The following is a 15,238-nucleotide window of genomic DNA, read 5'->3' as shown; positions in this document are numbered from 1 at the left end:
GGCTATAACCCATGTTTTTTTTTTTTTTTTCATTTTTTTCAAATCCTCAAAAATGATGAAAAACAGCGTGTTATAGTATGCCGTACGGTATGGGCTATAGCCCATGTTCAAAAATGATGAAAAACGAGGTTATTTTTTTTTTCAAAATTTCAAAAAACGATGGGCTATAACCCATGTTTTTTTTTTTTTTTTTTTTTTTTCAAATCCTCAAAAATGATGAAAAACACCGTGTTATAGTATGCCGTACGGTATGGGCTATAGCTCATGTTCAAAAATTATGAAAAACGAGTTTAATTTTTTTTCTTCAAAATTTCAAAAAACGATGGGCTATAACCCATGTTTTTTTTTTTTTTTTTTTTTTTTTCAAATCCTCAAAAATGATGAAAAACAGCGTGTTATAGTATGCCGTACGGTATGGGCTATAGCCCATGTTCAAAAATGATGAAAAACGAGGTTATTTTTTTTTTCAAAATTTCAAAAAACGATGGGCTATAACCCATGTTTTTTTTTTTTTTTCATTTTTTTCAAATCCTCAAAAATGATGAAAAACAGCGTGTTATAGTATGCCGTACGGTATGGGCTATAGCCCATGTTCAAAAATGATGAAAAACGAGGTTTTTTTTTTTCAAAATTTCAAAAAACGATGGGCTATAACCCATGTTTTTTTTTTTTTTTTTTTTTTTTCAAATCCTCAAAAATGATGAAAAACGGCGTGTTATAGTATGCCGTACGGTATGGGCTATAGCCAATGTTCAAAAATGATGAAAAACGAGGTTATTTTTTTTTTCAAAATTTCAAAAAACGATGGGCTATAACCCATGTTTTTTTTTTTTTTTTTTTTTTTTCAAATCCTCAAAAATGATGAAAAACAGCGTGTTATAGTATGCCGTACGGTATGGGCTATAGCCCATGTTCAAAAATGATGAAAAACGAGGTTATTTTTTTTTTCAAAATTTCAAAAAACGATGGGCTATAACCCATGTTTTTTTTTTTTTTTTTCAAATCCTCAAAAATGATGAAAAACAGCGTGTTATAGTATGCCGTACGGTATGGGCTATAGCCCATGTTCAAAAATGATGAAAAACGAGGTTATTTTTTTTTTCAAAATTTCAAAAAACGATGGGCTATAACCCATGTTTTTTTTTTTTTTTTTTTTTTTCAAATCCTCAAAAATGATGAAAAACAGCGTGTTATAGTATGCCGTACGGTATGGGCTATAGCCCATGTTCAAAAATGATGAAAAACGAGGTTTTTTTTTTTTTCAAAATTTCAAAAAACGATGGGCTATAACCCATGTTTTTTTTTTTTTTTTTTTTTTTTAAATCCTCAAAAATGATGAAAAACAGCGTGTTATAGTATGCCGTACGGTATGGGCTATAGCCCATGTTCAAAAATGATGAAAAACGAGGTTATTTTTTTTTTCAAATTTTCAAAAAACGATGGGCTATAACCCATGTTTTGTTTGTTTTTTTGTTTTTTTCAAATCCTCAAAAATGATGAAAAACAGCGTGTTATAGTATGCCGTACGGTATGGGCTATGGCCCATGTTCAAAAATGATGAAAAACGAGGTTATTTTTTTTTTCAAAATTTCAAAAAACGATGGGCTATAACCCATGTTTTTTTTTTTTTTTTTTTTTTTTCAAATCCTCAAAAATGATGAAAAACGGCGTGTAATAGTATGCCGTACGGTATGGGCTATAGCCCATGTTCAAAAATGATGAAAAACGAGGTTATTTTTTTTTTCAAAATTTCAAAAAACGATGGGCTATAACCCATGTTTTTTTTTTTTTTTCATTTTTTTCAAATCCTCAAAGATGATGAAAAACAGCGTGTTATAGTATGCCGTACGGTATGGGCTATAGCCCATGTTCAAAAATGATGAAAAACGAGGTTATTTTTTTTTTCAAAATTTCAAAAAACGATGGGCTATAACCCATGTTTTTTTTTTGTTTTGTTTTTTTTTCAAATCCTCAAAAATGATGAAAAACGGCGTGTTATAGTATGCCGTACGGTATGGGCTATAGCCAATGTTCAAAAATGATGAAAAACGAGGTTATTTTTTTTTTCAAAATTTAAAAAAACGATGGGCTATAACCCATGTTTTTTTTTTATTTTTATTTTTTTCAAATCCTCAAAAATGATGAAAAACAGCGTGTTATAGTATGCCGTACGGTATGGGCTATAGCCCATGTTCAAAAATGATGAAAAACGAGGTTATTTTTTTTTTCAAAATTTCAAAAAACGATGGGCTATAACCCATTTCTTTTTTTTTTTTTTTTTTTTTTCAAATCCTCAAAAATGATGAAAAACAGCGTGTTATAGTATGCCGTACGGTATGGGCTATAGCCCATGTTCAAAAATGATGAAAAACGAGGTTATTTTTTTTTTTCAAAATTTCAAAAAACGATGGGCTATAACCCATGTTTTTTTTTTTTTTCATTTTTTTCAAATCCTCAAAAATGATGAAAAACAGCGTGTTATAGTATGCCGTACGGTATGGGCTATAGCCCATGTTCAAAAATGATGAAAAACGAGGTTATTTTTTTTTTCAAAATTTCAAAAAACGATGGGCTATAACCCATGTTTTTTTTTTTTTTTTTTTTTTTCAAATCCTCAAAAATGATGAAAAACAGCGTGTTATAGTATGCCGTACGGTATGGGCTATAGCCCATGTTCAAAAATGATGAAAAACGAGGTTTTTTTTTTTTTCAAAATTTCAAAAAACGATGGGCTATAACCCATGTTTTTTTTTTTTTTTTTTTTTTTTTAAATCCTCAAAAATGATGAAAAACAGCGTGTTATAGTATGCCGTACGGTATGGGCTATAGCCCATGTTCAAAAATGATGAAAAACGAGGTTATTTTTTTTTTCAAATTTTCAAAAAACGATGGGCTATAACCCATGTTTTGTTTTTTTTTTTGTTTTTTTCAAATCCTCAAAAATGATGAAAAACAGCGTGTTATAGTATGCCGTACGGTATGGGCTATGGCCCATGTTCAAAAATGATGAAAAACGAGGTTATTTTTTTTTTCAAAATTTCAAAAAACGATGGGCTATAACCCATGTTTTTTTTTTTTTTTTTTTTTTTTCAAATCCTCAAAAATGATGAAAAACGGCGTGTAATAGTATGCCGTACGGTATGGGCTATAGCCCATGTTCAAAAATGATGAAAAACGAGGTTATTTTTTTTTTCAAAATTTCAAAAAACGATGGGCTATAACCCATGTTTTTTTTTTTTTTTCATTTTTTTCAAATCCTCAAAGATGATGAAAAACAGCGTGTTATAGTATGCCGTACGGTATGGGCTATAGCCCATGTTCAAAAATGATGAAAAACGAGGTTATTTTTTTTTTCAAAATTTCAAAAAACGATGGGCTATAACCCATGTTTTTTTTTTGTTTTGTTTTTTTTTCAAATCCTCAAAAATGATGAAAAACGGCGTGTTATAGTATGCCGTACGGTATGGGCTATAGCCAATGTTCAAAAATGATGAAAAACGAGGTTATTTTTTTTTTCAAAATTTAAAAAAACGATGGGCTATAACCCATGTTTTTTTTTTATTTTTATTTTTTTCAAATCCTCAAAAATGATGAAAAACAGCGTGTTATAGTATGCCGTACGGTATGGGCTATAGCCCATGTTCAAAAATGATGAAAAACGAGGTTATTTTTTTTTTCAAAATTTCAAAAAACGATGGGCTATAACCCATGTTTTTTTTTTTTTTCATTTTTTTCAAATCCTCAAAAATGATGAAAAACAGCGTGTTATAGTATGCCGTACGGTATGGGCTATAGCCCATGTTCAAAAATGATGAAAAACGAGGTTATTTTTTTTTTCAAAATTTCAAAAAACGATGGGCTATAACCCATGTTTTTTTTTTTTTTTTAATTTTTTTCAAATCCTCAAAAATGATGAAAAACGGCGTGTAATAGTATGCCGTACGGTATGGGCTATAGCCCATGTTCAAAAATGATGAAAAACGAGGTTATTTTTTTTTCCAAAATTTCAAAAAACGATGGGCTATAACCCTTTTTTTTTTTTTTTTTTAATTTTTTTCAAATCCTCAAAAATGATGAAAAACGGCGTGTAATAGTATGCCGTACGGTATGGGCTATAGCCCATGTTCAAAAATGATGAAAAACGAGTTTTTTTTTTTTTCAAAATTTCAAAAAACGATGGGCTATAACCCATGTTTTTTTTTTTTTTTCATTTTTTTCAAATCCTCAAAAATGATGAAAAACAGCGTGTTATAGTATGCCGTACGGTATGGGCTATAGCCCATGTTCAAAAATGATGAAAAACGAGGTTATTTTTTTTTTCAAAATTTCAAAAAACGATGGGCTATAACCCATGTTTTTTTTTTTTTTTCATTTTTTTCAAATCCTCAAAAATGATGAAAAACAGCGTGTTATAGTATGCCGTACGGTATGGGCTATAGCCCATGTTCAAAAATGATGAAAAACGAGGTTATTTTTTTTTTCAAAATTTCAAAAAACGATGGGCTATAACCCATGTTTTTTTTTTTTTTTTTTTTTTTTCAAATCCTCAAAAATGATGAAAAACGGCGTGTTATAGTATGCCGTACGGTATGGGCTATAGCCAATGTTCAAAAATGATGAAAAACGAGGTTAATTTTTTTTTCAAAATTTCAAAAAACGATGGGCTATAACCCATGTTTTTTTTTTTTTTCATTTTTTTCAAATCCTCAAAAATGATGAAAAACAGCGTGTTATAGTATGCCGTACGGTATGGGCTATAGCCCATGTTCAAAAATGATGAAAAACGAGGTTATTTTTTTTTTCAAAATTTCAAAAAACGATGGGCTATACCATTTTTTTATTTTTTTTTATTTTTTTTTCAAATCCTCAAAAATGATGAAAAACAGCGTGTTATAGTATGCCGTACGATATGGGCTATAGCCCATGTTCAAAAATGATGAAAAACGAGGTTATTCTTTTTTTCAAAATTTCAAAAAACGATGGGCTATAACCCATGTTTTTTTTTTTTTTTTTTTTTTTTCAAATCCTCAAAAATGATGAAAAACGGCGTGTTATAGTATGCCGTACGGTATGGGCTATAGCCAATGTTCAAAAATGATGAAAAACGAGGTTAATTTTTTTTTCAAAATTTCAAAAAACGATGGGCTATAACCCATGTTTTTTTTTTTTTTTCATTTTTTTCAAATCCTCAAAAATGATGAAAAACAGCGTGTTATAGTATGCCGTACGGTATGGGCTATAGCCCATGTTCAAAAATGATGAAAAACGAGGTTATTTTTTTTTTCAAAATTTCAAAAAACGATGGGCTATACCATTTTTTTATTTATTATTATTTTTTTTTTTAATCCTCAAAAATGATGAAAAACAGCGTGTTATAGTATGCCGTACGGTATGGGCTATAGCCCATGTTCAAAAATGATGAAAAACGAGGTTATTTTTTTTTTTCAAAATTTCAAAAAACGATGGGCTATAACCCATGTTTTTTTTTTTTTTCATTTTTTTCAAATCCTCAAAAATGATGAAAAACAGCGTGTTATAGTATGCCGTACGGTATGGGCTATAGCCCATGTTCAAAAATGATGAAAAACGAGGTTATTTTTTTTTTCAAAATTTCAAAAAACGATGGGCTATAACCCATGTTTTTTTTTTTTCATTTTTTTCAAATCCTCAAAAATGATGAAAAACAGCGTGTTATAGTATGCCGTACGGTATGGGCTATAGCCCATGTTCAAAAATGATGAAAAACGAGGTTCTTTTTTTTTCAAAATTTCAAAAAACGATGGGCTATAACCCATGTTTTTTTTTTTTTTTAATTTTTTTCAAATCCTCAAAAATGATGAAAAACAGCGTGTTATAGTATGCCGTACGGTATGGGCTATAGCCCATGTTCAAAAATGATGAAAAACGAGGTTATTCTTTTTTTCAAAATTTCAAAAAACGATGGGCTATAACCCATGTTTTTTTTTTTTTTTTTTTTTTTTTAAATCCTCAAAAATGATGAAAAACGGCGTGTTATAGTATGCCGTACGGTATGGGCTATAGCCCATGTTCAAAAATGATGAAAAACGAGGTTATTTCTTTTTTCAAAATTTCAAAAAACGATGGGCTATAACCCATGTTTTTTTTTTTTTTCATTTTTTTCAAATCCTCAAAAATGATGAAAAACAGCGTGTTATAGTATGCCGTACGGTATGGGCTATAGCCCATGTTCAAAAATGATGAAAAACGAGGTTATTTTTTTTTTTCAAAATTTCAAAAAACGATGGGCTATAACCCATGTTTTTTTTTTTTTTCATTTTTTTCAAATCCTCAAAAATGATGAAAAACAGCGTGTTATAGTATGCCGTACGGTATGGGCTATAGCCCATGTTCAAAAATGATGAAAAACGAGTTTCTTTTTTTTTCAAAATTTCAAAAAACGATGGGCTATAACCCATGTTTTTTTTTTTTTTTCATTTTTTTTAAATCCTCAAAAATGATGAAAAACAGCGTGTTATAGTATGCCGTACGGTATGGGCTATAGCCCATGTTCAAAAATGATGAAAACCGAGGTTATTTTTTTTTTAAAAATTTCAAAAAACGATGGGCTATAACCCATGTTTTTTTTTTTTTTTTTTTTTTTTCAAATCCTCAAAAATGATGAAAAACGGCGTGTTATAGTATGCCGTACGGTATGGGCTATAGCCAATGTTCAAAAATGATGAAAAACGAGGTTAATTTTTTTTTCAAAATTTCAAAAAACGATGGGCTATAACCCATGTTTTTTTTTTTTTTTCATTTTTTTCAAATCCTCAAAAATGATGAAAAACAGCGTGTTATAGTATGCCGTACGGTATGGGCTATAGCCCATGTTCAAAAATGATGAAAAACGAGGTTATTTTTTTTTTCAAAATTTCAAAAAACGATGGGCTATACCATTTTTTTATTTATTTATTTATTTATTTTTAATCCTCAAAAATGATGAAAAACAGCGTGTTATAGTATGCCGTACGGTATGGGCTATAGCCCATGTTCAAAAATGATGAAAAACGAGGTTATTTTTTTTTTCCAAAATTTCAAAAAACGATGGGCTATAACCCATGTTTTTTTTTTTTTTCATTTTTTTCAAATCCTCAAAAATGATGAAAAACAGCGTGTTATAGTATGCCGTACGGTATGGGCTATAGCCCATGTTCAAAAATGATGAAAAACGAGGTTATTTTTTTTTTCAAAATTTCAAAAAACGATGGGCTATAACCCATGTTTTTTTTTTTTCATTTTTTTCAAATCCTCAAAAATGATGAAAAACAGCGTGTTATAGTATGCCGTACGGTATGGGCTATAGCCCATGTTCAAAAATGATGAAAAACGAGGTTCTTTTTTTTTCAAAATTTCAAAAAACGATGGGCTATAACCCATGTTTTTTTTTTTTTTTCATTTTTTTCAAATCCTCAAAAATGATGAAAAACAGCGTGTTATAGTATGCCGTACGGTATGGGCTATAGCCCATGTTCAAAAATGATGAAAAACGAGGTTATTCTTTTTTTCAAATTTTCAAAAAACGATGGGCTATAACCCATGTTTTTTTTTTTTTTTTTTTTTTTTTAAATCCTCAAAAATGATGAAAAACGGCGTGTTATAGTATGCCGTACGGTATGGGCTATAGCCCATGTTCAAAAATGATGAAAAACGAGGTTATTTCTTTTTTCAAAATTTCAAAAAACGATGGGCTATAACCCATGTTTTTTTTTTTTCCATTTTTTTCAAATCCTCAAAAATGATGAAAAACAGCGTGTTATAGTATGCCGTACGGTATGGGCTATAGCCCATGTTCAAAAATGATGAAAAACGAGGTTATTTTTTTTTTCAAAATTTCAAAAAACGATGGGCTATAACCCATGTTTTTTTTTTTTTTCATTTTTTTCAAATCCTCAAAAATGATGAAAAACAGCGTGTTATAGTATGCCGTACGGTATGGGCTATAGCCCATGTTCAAAAATGATGAAAAACGAGGTTATTTTTTTTTTCAAAATTTCAAAAAACGATGGGCTATACCATTTTTTTATTTATTTTTTTTTTTTTTTTTAATCCTCAAAAATGATGAAAAACAGCGTGTTATAGTATGCCGTACGGTATGGGCTATAGCCCATGTTCAAAAATGATGAAAAACGAGGTTATTTTTTTTTTTCAAAATTTAAAAAAACGATGGGCTATAACCCATGTTTTTTTTTTTTTTCATTTTTTTCAAATCCTCAAAAATGATGAAAAACAGCGTGTTATAGTATGCCGTACGGTATGGGCTATAGCCCATGTTCAAAAATGATGAAAAACGAGGTTATTTTTTTTTTCAAAATTTCAAAAAACGATGGGCTATAACCCATGTTTTTTTTTTTTCATTTTTTTTAAATCCTCAAAAATGATGAAAAACAGCGTGTTATAGTATGCCGTACGGTATGGGCTATAGCCCATGTTCAAAAATGATGAAAACCGAGGTTATTTTTTTTTAAAAAATTTCAAAAAACGATGGGCTATAACCCATGTTTTTTTTTTTTTTTCATTTTTTCCAAATCCTCAAAAATGATGAAAAACAGCGTGTTATAGTATGCCGTACGGTATGGGCTATAGCCCATGTTCAAAAATGATGAAAAACGAGGTTATTCTTTTTTTCAAAATTTCAAAAAACGATGGGCTATAACCCATGTTTTTTTTTTTTTTTTTTTTTTTAATCCTCAAAAATGATGAAAAACGGCGTGTTATAGTATGCCGTACGGTATGGGCTATAGCCCATGTTCAAAAATGATGAAAAACGAGGTTATTTTTTTTTTCAAAATTTCAAAAAACGATGGGCTATAACCCATGTTTTTTTTTTTTTCTTTTTTTTTTCAAATCCTCAAAAATGATGAAAAACAGCGTGTTATAGTATGCCGTACGGTATGGGCTATAGCCCATGTTCAAAAATGATGAAAAACGAGGTTATTTCTTTTTTCAAAATTTCAAAAAACGATGGGCTATAACCCATGTTTTTTTTTTTTTTTCATTTTTTTCAAATCCTCAAAAATGATGAAAAACAGCGTGTTATAGTATGCCGTACGGTATGGGCTATAGCCCATGTTCAAAAATGATGAAAAACGAGGTTATTTTTTTTTTCAAAATTTCAAAAAACGATGGGCTATACCATTTTTTTATTTATTTATTTATTTATTTTTAATCCTCAAAAATGATGAAAAACAGCGTGTTATAGTATGCCGTACGGTATGGGCTATAGCCCATGTTCAAAAATGATGAAAAACGAGGTTATTTTTTTTTTCCAAAATTTCAAAAAACGATGGGCTATAACCCATGTTTTTTTTTTTTTTCATTTTTTTCAAATCCTCAAAAATGATGAAAAACAGCGTGTTATAGTATGCCGTACGGTATGGGCTATAGCCCATGTTCAAAAATGATGAAAAACGAGGTTATTTTTTTTTTCAAAATTTCAAAAAACGATGGGCTATAACCCATGTTTTTTTTTTTTCATTTTTTTCAAATCCTCAAAAATGATGAAAAACAGCGTGTTATAGTATGCCGTACGGTATGGGCTATAGCCCATGTTCAAAAATGATGAAAAACGAGGTTCTTTTTTTTTCAAAATTTCAAAAAACGATGGGCTATAACCCATGTTTTTTTTTTTTTTTCATTTTTTTCAAATCCTCAAAAATGATGAAAAACAGCGTGTTATAGTATGCCGTACGGTATGGGCTATAGCCCATGTTCAAAAATGATGAAAAACGAGGTTATTCTTTTTTTCAAATTTTCAAAAAACGATGGGCTATAACCCATGTTTTTTTTTTTTTTTTTTTTTTTTTAAATCCTCAAAAATGATGAAAAACGGCGTGTTATAGTATGCCGTACGGTATGGGCTATAGCCCATGTTCAAAAATGATGAAAAACGAGGTTATTTCTTTTTTCAAAATTTCAAAAAACGATGGGCTATAACCCATGTTTTTTTTTTTTCCATTTTTTTCAAATCCTCAAAAATGATGAAAAACAGCGTGTTATAGTATGCCGTACGGTATGGGCTATAGCCCATGTTCAAAAATGATGAAAAACGAGGTTATTTTTTTTTTCAAAATTTCAAAAAACGATGGGCTATAACCCATGTTTTTTTTTTTTTTCATTTTTTTCAAATCCTCAAAAATGATGAAAAACAGCGTGTTATAGTATGCCGTACGGTATGGGCTATAGCCCATGTTCAAAAATGATGAAAAACGAGGTTATTTTTTTTTTCAAAATTTCAAAAAACGATGGGCTATACCATTTTTTTTTTTTTTTTTTTTTTTTTTTTAATCCTCAAAAATGATGAAAAACAGCGTGTTATAGTATGCCGTACGGTATGGGCTATAGCCCATGTTCAAAAATGATGAAAAACGAGGTTATTTTTTTTTTTCAAAATTTAAAAAAACGATGGGCTATAACCCATGTTTTTTTTTTTTTTCATTTTTTTCAAATCCTCAAAAATGATGAAAAACAGCGTGTTATAGTATGCCGTACGGTATGGGCTATAGCCCATGTTCAAAAATGATGAAAAACGAGGTTATTTTTTTTTTCAAAATTTCAAAAAACGATGGGCTATAACCCATGTTTTTTTTTTTTCATTTTTTTTAAATCCTCAAAAATGATGAAAAACAGCGTGTTATAGTATGCCGTACGGTATGGGCTATAGCCCATGTTCAAAAATGATGAAAACCGAGGTTATTTTTTTTTAAAAAATTTCAAAAAACGATGGGCTATAACCCATGTTTTTTTTTTTTTTTCATTTTTTCCAAATCCTCAAAAATGATGAAAAACAGCGTGTTATAGTATGCCGTACGGTATGGGCTATAGCCCATGTTCAAAAATGATGAAAAACGAGGTTATTCTTTTTTTCAAAATTTCAAAAAACGATGGGCTATAACCCATGTTTTTTTTTTTTTTTTTTTTTTTAATCCTCAAAAATGATGAAAAACGGCGTGTTATAGTATGCCGTACGGTATGGGCTATAGCCCATGTTCAAAAATGATGAAAAACGAGGTTATTTTTTTTTTCAAAATTTCAAAAAACGATGGGCTATAACCCATGTTTTTTTTTTTTTCTTTTTTTTTTCAAATCCTCAAAAATGATGAAAAACAGCGTGTTATAGTATGCCGTACGGTATGGGCTATAGCCCATGTTCAAAAATGATGAAAAACGAGGTTATTTCTTTTTTCAAAATTTCAAAAAACGATGGGCTATAACCCATGTTTTTTTTTTTTTTCATTTTTTTCAAATCCTCAAAAATGATGAAAAACAGCGTGTTATAGTATGCCGTACGGTATGGGCTATAGCCCATGTTCAAAAATGATGAAAAACGAGGTTATTTTTTTTTTCAAAATTTCAAAAAACGATGGGCTATAACCCATGTTTTTTTTTTTTTTCATTTTTTTCAAATCCTCAAAAATGATGAAAAACAGCGTGTTATAGTATGCCGTACGGTATGGGCTATAGCCCATGTTCAAAAATGATGAAAAACGAGGTTATTTTTTTTTTCAAAATTTCAAAAAACGATGGGCTATACCATTTTTTTATTTATTTTTTATTTTATTTTTAATCCTCAAAAATGATGAAAAACAGCGTGTTATAGTATGCCGTACGGTATGGGCTATAGCCCATGTTCAAAAATGATGAAAAACGAGGTTATTTTTTTTTTTCAAAATTTAAAAAAACGATGGGCTATAACCCATGTTTTTTTTTTTTTTCATTTTTTTCAAATCCTCAAAAATGATGAAAAACAGCGTGTTATAGTATGCCGTACGGTATGGGCTATAGCCCATGTTCAAAAATGATGAAAAACGAGGTTATTTTTTTTTTCAAAATTTCAAAAAACGATGGGCTATAACCCATGTTTTTTTTTTTTCATTTTTTTTAAATCCTCAAAAATGATGAAAAACAGCGTGTTATAGTATGCCGTACGGTATGGGCTATAGCCCATGTTCAAAAATGATGAAAACCGAGGTTATTTTTTTTAAAAAAATTTCAAAAAACGATGGGCTATAACCCATGTTTTTTTTTTTTTTTCATTTTTTCCAAATCCTCAAAAATGATGAAAAACAGCGTGTTATAGTATGCCGTACGGTATGGGCTATAGCCCATGTTCAAAAATGATGAAAAACGAGGTTATTCTTTTTTTCAAAATTTCAAAAAACGATGGGCTATAACCCATGTTTTTTTTTTTTTTTTTTTTTTTTAAATCCTCAAAAATGATGAAAAACGGCGTGTTATAGTATGCCGTACGGTATGGGCTATAGCCCATGTTCAAAAATGATGAAAAACGAGGTTTTATTTTTTTCAAAATTTCAAAAAACGATGGGCTATAACCCATGTTTTTTTTTTTTTTTTTCATTTTTTTCAAATCCTCAAAAATGATGAAAAACAGCGTGTTATAGTATGCCGTACGGTATGGGCTATAGCCCATGTTCAAAAATGATGAAAAACGAGGTTATTTTTTTTTTCAAAATTTCAAAAAACGATGGGCTATAACCCATGTTTTTTTTTTTTTTTTTTTTTTTTTCAAATCCTCAAAAATGATGAAAAACAGCGTGTTATAGTATGCCGTAGGGTATGGGCTATAGCCCATGTTCAAAAATGATGAAAAACGAGGTTATTTTTTTTTTCAAAATTTCAAAAAACGATGGGCTATAACCCATGTTTTTTTTTTTTTTTCATTTTTTTCAAATCCTCAAAAATGATGAAAAACAGCGTGTTATAGTATGCCGTACGGTATGGGCTATAGCCCATGTTCAAAAATGATGAAAAACGAGGTTATTTTTTTTTTCAAAATTTCAAAAAACGATGGGCTATAACCCATGTTTTTTTTTTTTTTTAATTTTTTTCAAATCCTCAAAAATGATGAAAAACAGCGTGTTATAGTATGCCGTACGGTATGGGCTATAGCCCATGTTCAAAAATGATGAAAAACGAGGTTATTTTTTTTTTTCAAAATTTCAAAAAACGATGGGCTATAACCCATGTTTTGTTTTTTTTTCATTTTTTTCAAATCCTCAAAAATGATGAAAAACTGCGTGTTATAGTATGCCGTACGGTATGGGCTATAGCCCATGTTCAAAAATGATGAAAAACGAGGTTATTTTTTTTTTCAAAATTTCAAAAAACGATGGGCTATAACCCATGTTTTTTTTTTTTTTTTTTTTTTTCAAATCCTCAAAAATGATGAAAAACAGCGTGTTATAGTATGCCGTACGGTATGGGCTATAGCCCATGTTCAAAAATGATGAAAAACGAGGTTATTTTTTTTTTCAAAATTTCAAAAAACGATGGGCTATAACCCATGTTTTTTTTTTTTTTTTTTTTTTTTCAAATCCTCAAAAATGATGAAAAACAGCGTGTTATAGTATGCCGTACGGTATGGGCTATAGCCCATGTTCAAAAATGATGAAAAACGAGGTTATTTTTTTTTTCAAAATTTCAAAAAACGATGGGCTATAACCCATGTTTTTTTTTTTTTCTTTTTTTTTTCAAATCCTCAAAAATGATGAAAAACAGCGTGTTATAGTATGCCGTACGGTATGGGCTATAGCCCATGTTCAAAAATGATGAAAAACGAGGTTATTTTTTTTCTTCAAAATTTCAAAAAACGATGGGCTATAACCCATGTTTTTTTTTTTTTTTTTTTTTTTTAAATCCTCAAAAATGATGAAAAACAGCGTGTTATAGTATGCCGTACGGTATGGGCTATAGCCCATGTTCAAAAATGATGAAAAACGAGGTTATTTTTTTTTCAAATTTTCAAAAAACGATGGGCTATAACCCATGTTTTTTTTTTTTTTTCATTTTTTTCAAATCCTCAAAAATGATGAAAAACAGCGTGTTATAGTATGCCGTATGGTATGGGCTATAGCCCATGTTCAAAAATGATGAAAAACGAGGTTATTTTATTTTTTTAATTTCAAAAAACGATGGGCTATAACCCATGTTTTTTTTTTTTTTTTTTTTTTTCAAATCCTCAAAAATGATGAAAAACAGCGTGTTATAGTATGCCGTACGGTATGGGCTATAGCCCATGTTCAAAAATGATGAAAAACGAGGTAATTTTTTTTCTTCAAATTTTCAAAAAACGATGGGCTATAACCCATGTTTTTTTTTTTTTTTAATTTTTTTCAAATCCTCAAAAATGATGAAAAACGGCGTGTTATAGTATGCCGTACGGTATGGGCTATAGCCCATGTTCAAAAATGATGAAAAACGAGGTTTTTTTTTTTTTCAAAATTTCAAAAAACGATGGGCTATAACCCATGTTTTTTTTTTTTTTTTCATTTTTTTCAAATCCTCAAAAATGATGAAAAACAGCGTGTTATAGTATGCCGTACGGTATGGGCTATAGCCCATGTTCAAAAATGATGAAAAACGAGGTTATTTTTTTTTTCAATATTTCAAAAAACGATGGGCTATAACCCATGTTTGTTTTTTTTTTCATTTTTTTCAAATCCTCAAAAATGATGAAAAACGGCGTGTTATAGTATGCCGTACGGTATGGGCTATAGCCCATGTTCAAAAATGATGAAAAACAAGTTTTTTTTTTCTTTCAAAATTTCAAAAAACGATGGGCTATAACCCATGTTTTTTTTTTTTTAATTTTTTTCAAATCCTCAAAAATGATGAAAAACAGCGTGTTATAGTATGCCGTACGGTATGGGCTATAGCCCATGTTCAAAAATGATGAAAAACGAGGTTATTTTTTTTTTCAAAATTTCAAAAAACGATGGGCTATAACCCATGTTTTTTTTTTTTTTTAATTTTTTTCAAATCCTCAAAAATGATGAAAAACAGCGTGTTATAGTATACCGTACGGTATGGGCTATAGCCCATGTTCAAAAATGATGAAAAACGAGGTTATTTTTTTTTTTCAAAATTTCAAAAAACGATGGGCTATAACCCATGTTTTGTTTTTTTTTCATTTTTTTCAAATCCTCAAAAATGATGAAAAACTGCGTGTTATAGTATGCCGTACGGTATGGGCTATAGCCCATGTTCAAAAATGATGAAAAACGAGGTTATTTTTTTTCCCAAAATTTCAAAAAACGATGAGCTATAACCCATGTTTTTTTTTTTTTTTTTTTTTTTTTAATCCTCAAAAATGATGAAAAACAGCGTGTTATAGTATGCCGTACGGTATGGGCTATAGCCCATGTTCAAAAATGATGAAAAACGAGGTTATTTTTTTTTTCAAAATTTCAAAAAACGATGG

This window comes from Protomyctophum parallelum (assembly GCF_964188405.1).
Source record: "Protomyctophum parallelum genome assembly, chromosome: 18".
Taxonomy (NCBI): Eukaryota; Metazoa; Chordata; class Actinopteri; order Myctophiformes; family Myctophidae; genus Protomyctophum; species Protomyctophum parallelum.
Note: the sequence above shows the minus strand (reverse complement) of the source record.